Source organism: Elephantulus edwardii, unplaced genomic scaffold (genome assembly GCF_000299155.1).
Source record: "Elephantulus edwardii isolate Elephantulus edwardi_28Jun2011 unplaced genomic scaffold, EleEdw1.0 scaffold00150, whole genome shotgun sequence".
Lineage (NCBI taxonomy): Eukaryota > Metazoa > Chordata > Mammalia > Macroscelidea > Macroscelididae > Elephantulus > Elephantulus edwardii.
In genome coordinates, this window is record NW_006399900.1 from 7580167 (window position 1) to 7586334 (window position 6168).

The following is a 6168-nucleotide window of genomic DNA, read 5'->3' on the forward strand; positions in this document are numbered from 1 at the left end:
TTTAAAATAAAAAAAAGTATTCATCCTTTGTTGCATCATTTTCCTGGTCCACTTTGCTATGCACCTCAGTCTGTTTTAATAAACTCTTCAGTTGGCTCTGAGGCTTACCAAAGTTTGGCAACTACTAATCTGACATCATGCTTGCTTTAAATGGCTTCCTGAAAATTGGATTTTTAGCAGGGAACTGTACTTGAACCCATCAGAGGTGCATGTATCAGCAGTATGGCTACATACAAAGGACCAGGATTAAGGCCATTGATCAGACTGCAAATGAGGTGCTGTGGAGTCAGGTCATATCCATCATGGTGTCTTTGCCTTTACATCATGTAGGATAATTTATGGAAGTAACATTGTAATGAATCTCAAACTTAAATATGTTATTGTTATGTGTCATTGAGTCGCCTGCAACTCATAGTGACCTATGTACAACAGCCCTAAACCCTACTCTATCCTGTGCCAATATTATTGTCTCTGACACTCCTACCCTCATTACCCCAGTTACTGAATCAATCTATCTCATCAAGGATCTTCCTCTCCTGTGCTGTCCCTCCACTCTCCCAAGCATGACATCCCTCTCCAAGAACTGGCCCCTCATTGCAACATGTTCAAAGTATGTCAGATGAAGCTTCAGAATTTAATCCTCTCCTGAATGAACATGTTCATTCTCTTAGCAGTCCATGGTATATTCAATACTCTTCTCCAGCTCCACAGCTCAAAGACATCAATTCTCCTTCTATCATCCAGCTCTCTGATGCATAGCAAGTGATTGCAAAGACCATAGCCTGTATCAGGCCATGAAAACTCATCAACAATCTGCATTATGCAGATGGCATAATCCTGCTTGCTGGAACTGAGGAAGACCTGAAACGCTTGCTGCAGAAGGTCAAGGACTGCAACTTTTAATATGAATTAAAGCTCAATATCAAGTAAACAAAGATTGTCACCACTGGGCCAATTGGCAGCATCGTGATGGATGGTGAAGAGATTGACATTGTTAACAGCCTTAGTTTGCTTGGCTCCACAAGCAATACTCTTGGCACCAGCAGTCAGGAAATTAAAAGACTTATTGTGTTGGGAAAGTCTGCTGTTAGGGACCTCTCCAAAGTACTTAAGAACAATGACATCAGTATGGAGACTAAGGTATGCCTGACAGGACATGGTCTTTGTAATCTAAATTTAAATATAGTTCCAGCTTAGGGAAAAATTTGAAAGTAGGCAAAATCAGACTTGATTCCATACACACACACTCACAGACACACAAACACACACACTTTATCTTCCTTCTTTGTTATGTTAACAGCAATTCTCCAACTTCTCATGGCCTTTATTGCTGTTAAGTTATTCCACCTAGAATGACAGTTGAACTATAGTGACTGACTGACTATACTTGAATGTGTTACCACCTTCCAAAAGTTTATTCCTTCCAAAAAATAACAACTAGAATGAGCAATGCTTAATATGACAGAGTATTTCTTTCAAAATGGAATATTGTACACCTTGTTAGAGAAATGGATCAAAATATTTAGATGATTGTCTGTTTCTCTGATATCCCTACCCCCTAGATTTTATATAACCATTACCCCTTTTGTTCTCTGTAACCTAACTGTAAGCAATGGTAGATTGCAAAAATGACCATAAACGTTTTCCCCACTCCCTCTTCGAAAATGGGGTGTTTTGTGACTACCTGTCTGAGTAGGGTTTACTTTGTGGCTTGCTTTGGCTGTGAGGACATTAGAAACCTTAATATAGGCAGACACTTGACAAGCCTTTGAGGTTTGCATTCTTGCCAAGATCACCACTAAATTAGTGCAAGCTAGTTTCTCGAGAATATCAGGTAACAATAAAAAAGGAAATTTATATAAACTGCAGCTGTGAATGAAATCATGCCAGATTTACCCCCTAAAAAAGATACTGTCAAATAACCACAAACAGTTGACATTCGTTAACTCAAACAGAAAAACCACCCAAGTAGTCTCTAGAAATAGGAACCAATAAAATGACTATTGTCTAGAGTCGTTAAATGATTTGGGGTGTTTGTTTCAGAGTAAGAGCTAATAGATATGCATGACCACATTAGTGGTTACTTTTACTACATCTAAAGATCACTAGGAAAGAGTAAACATCTCAAAGTGTTCCATCTTTCTGTGACCATCCCATTTGCATACATTCTAAGTTGTTAGCTTGGTGATCCGTTCTATATTCTCCTCCTACAGAGCTTCTGTAGGTAGAATCTGGATAGAAGTAATATTATAATCAGACCAGCCCAAGGCTGATCCTCTTGAGGTTAACATCAAACATACCTCCTCTCTCCATCCTTTTTATCAATTCTGAGACCATTTGTCTCTCACATAGCATTATCTAATTTCCTCTTAGCTTTGAAAAATCTATTGCAATGGCTACATAGAACTCATTACCATACATAAACTTAAATGGTTTATTAAAGAAGAGGTATAATGTGTATCAGGGATCTAGATAAAAAAAAATCTATATTTACTTCCAAAACCTAATTAAGGAAAATTCTGCGGTAACAAGAGAGTATTACTTGATCTTGTGCTGGAAGATGAGTCACATGGATTGGGAAGTGCTCAAAATGCACTCCCACTTAATTGTTGTAGAGTCAGAACCAAAGCTGTACGTCGCACGGAAGGAGATTGTGCATCTTTCTTTCATGGAGCCTTGGTGGATCCTAACCAATAGAGAGACAAGCTTTGGGTTAGCAACATGATTCCCTACATACTAAGTCACCAGAGCTACCTCTCAAGAATCACAGTGGCCACAATAATGGACTTTAGTGTATTCATAATCATGAAAACGATACAGGACTAGGCATTTTTTTTCTGTTTTCAATGAGGTGCCATGAGTTGAGGATGACTTAATAGCAACTAAGAACAAAACCAATACAGCTCATGGTGAAGCAATCTGGGCTGGATTATCTAGAAAAGAAAAGCATGGTATTAGGATTGGTGGACGATCTATCAATAATCTGCGTTATGCAGATGACACAACCTTGCTCGCTGAAACTGAGGAGGACCTCTTGCACTTACTGCAAGGACTGCAGCCTTCAATATGGACTGAGGCTCAATGTCAAGAAGACAAAATTTCTCACCACAGGACCAATTGGTAGCATCAGGATGGATGGCAAAGAGATTGAGATTGTTCACAGCTTCAGTTTGCTCAGCTCCACGGTCAACACTCTTGGCCCAGCAGCCAGGAGATAAAAAACGTATTGCGATGGGAAAGTCTGCAGTTAGGGACCTCTCCAAAGTACTCAAGAGCAACAATGTCTCTCTGGAGACTAAGGTCCGCCTGATACAGGCCATGGTTTTTGCAATCACTTGTTATGCATCAGAGAGTTGGACAATGACTGGAGGATAGAAGGAGAATTGACGCCTTTGAGCTGTGGTGCTAGAGAAGAGTATTGAATGTACCATGGACTGCCAAGAAAACAGATTCATCGTAGAGAGGATTAAACCAGGCTGCTCCTTGGAGGCAAAGATTCTGGGGCTTCGTCTGACATACTTTGGACATGTTGTAAGGAGAGACAGGTCCTTGGAGAAGGACATCATGCTGGGTAGAGTAGAGGGACAGTGCAGGAGGGGAAGGCCCTCTATGAGGTGGATTGATTCAGTGACTGGGATAATCGGGATGGGAGTGTCAGAGACAGTGCGATTGGCACAGGACAGAGCAGAGTTTAGGGCTGTTGTACATAGGGTCGCTATGAGTTGCAAACGACTCGACGGCACATAACAACAACAACAATGAAGCTTATAGATGTGTGTGTGTGTGTGTGTGTGTGTGTGTAAATCTAGGTATCTAAGCACATATTTGTGTATATACGAATGTGTGTATGTATAGATACAGATATCCATATATATTACTTGTGTACAACAAATGTGGCTAACCATGAGAAGAATGGGAATCCCAGAGCACTTAATTGTGCTCATGCAAAAACTGTACATGGACCTGAAAGCAGTCATCAAAATGGAGCAGGGAAACACCGCATGGTTTAAAACTGGGAAGGGCGTGCTCCAAGGATGTGTCCTATCTTCATATCTTTTCAATGTACATGCAGAACTAATTGTTCAGGAGGCTGGACTCTATGAGGAGGAATGTGACATCAGGATTGGAGGAAGATTCATTAACAACCTGCATTATGCAGATAATCCAACCTTGTTTGCTGAAACTGAGAAGAACTGGAGGCATTTGCTGCAGATGGTCAGTGACTGCAGTCTTTAATACTGATTGAAGCTCAACATCAAGAAAACAGATTCTCTAAAACAACTATGAGATATCATCTCACCCCACTCAGAATAGCAAAATTTAACAGAACTGCAAGCAACAAATGCTGGTGAGGTTGTGGAGAAACTGGAACCCTTATTCACTGTTGGTGGGAGTGTAAAATGGTGCAACCACTGTGGAAGGCAGTATGGTGCTTTCTCAAAAAGGTGCAAATAGAGAAACCATTTGACCCAGCAATTCCACTACTGAGAATATACCCCAAAGAGACCATAACTGACATCCAGGCAGATATATGCATACCCATGTTTATTGCAGCTTTGTTCAAAATAGCAAGGAGTTGGAAACAACCTAAGTGCCCATCAACAAACAGATGGATAGAGAAGCTGTGGTCTATTCACACAATGGAATACTATGCTGCATTGAAAAACAAGGAACTCATGCAATATTATTCAAAATGGGTGACTCTGGAGGACATTATGCTGAGTGAAGTATCCCAATCACATGCATGTACAAGAGCCCTAAACGCAGGTGCCACTGTTGTAAAACAGGACTGACCTTGGGGTTGGGGAGAGACTGACAAAGATGTCAATAATGTATACTGCACTGAAACAGATGAGGGAGAAAACTGTTTAAAAGAGATATGTGATTAGGTAATTTTGTCCTGACAGGAGTCTAGAGAGAAGGCTGCATGGTGGAGTGGACCTGGGGGAGGGTTTGTAAAACAATGAAAGACTTTTTCTTTTACTTTTCCAAGAGTGTAGTGTTCTGGGGAAGAGGGTTGGGAGGGGAGAAATGAGCAACAATGAATTAATGGAAATCCAAAGTCTATGTAAATTTTTACTGAAATTAATAATTTAATTTAAAAGAAAATTAGAGTAAGGAAGGCAATGGATTTATAACTGTTCATGCTAATAACACTATACCATGGCATGGAGGAGGAATAGTGGAACTGTATCCACATATACAATATTCTTCTTACCACCTAAACCATTTATGGAAAATAGGAACTGCATTGGAACATGTATCTCTGGATTGGAAATGATCATATTGTTACTATTTCTAGCCTTAAACTTAAAAGATTATATTGTTCAAAATTATTTGTTATATATTTGTTTAAATTTTTCCCTCTTTTAACAACTGAGATCTAGAGGGAAGAGAAAAGACCAAAGAATGACCAAAATTATTGGGGCAGCTATTGCTGCCAGTTTAGGGCCTGTATCAGGAAAAGGAAGTTTTAATCATAAACAATGCCACCCAAAGGTAATAAAGGAGGTCAGAATTGCTTCCACTGTTGAAAGCTGGGCCACTTCAGTAGACAGTGTCACAGACAAGAGCCACAGATAGGCAAGGGAGTAGAGAGGAAGCTCCCACTCACTTGCTTTAAGTGTGGATCTGAAGGACACTTGGCCAAGGGTGGCCCACATTAGGTCCTCGTGGCTGACAGGACTGACAGGGCCCAGTTCCCAGCTGGAAACAAAGGAGGATGCCTCAAAGATTCAGATCATCCCAGAAGAGCCATGGGTGAACATTAACATTACTGGTAAGTATATTCATTTTCTCCGGGATGCAAGAGCCTATTATTTGGTCCTAAAAGCCTTTTGAGGTCCCAACTCTTCTCACTATTTCTTAGTTGTTGGAATTGACAGAAAACCTAATAAGCAGTTCCTTGCTTCACCTCTGCCTTGCATGTGGACTTCCAAGCTGTAAAACAGCCCAGTGGTGATAGAATTTTGTCCAGGACTTAAGAACAATAAATGACGTAGTTGAGCCTCTACATCTTGTGGTTCCTCACCTTTATACTATAATAGTGCTAGTCAATAAGCCTTTTATTTTAAGAACTATCTTCCCTCTGTAACTTGATTTGTACCACTGATAGAACCTCTACTTGGAATATTATTGCTTTTAATTTTTGACTCATGTACTTTTAAT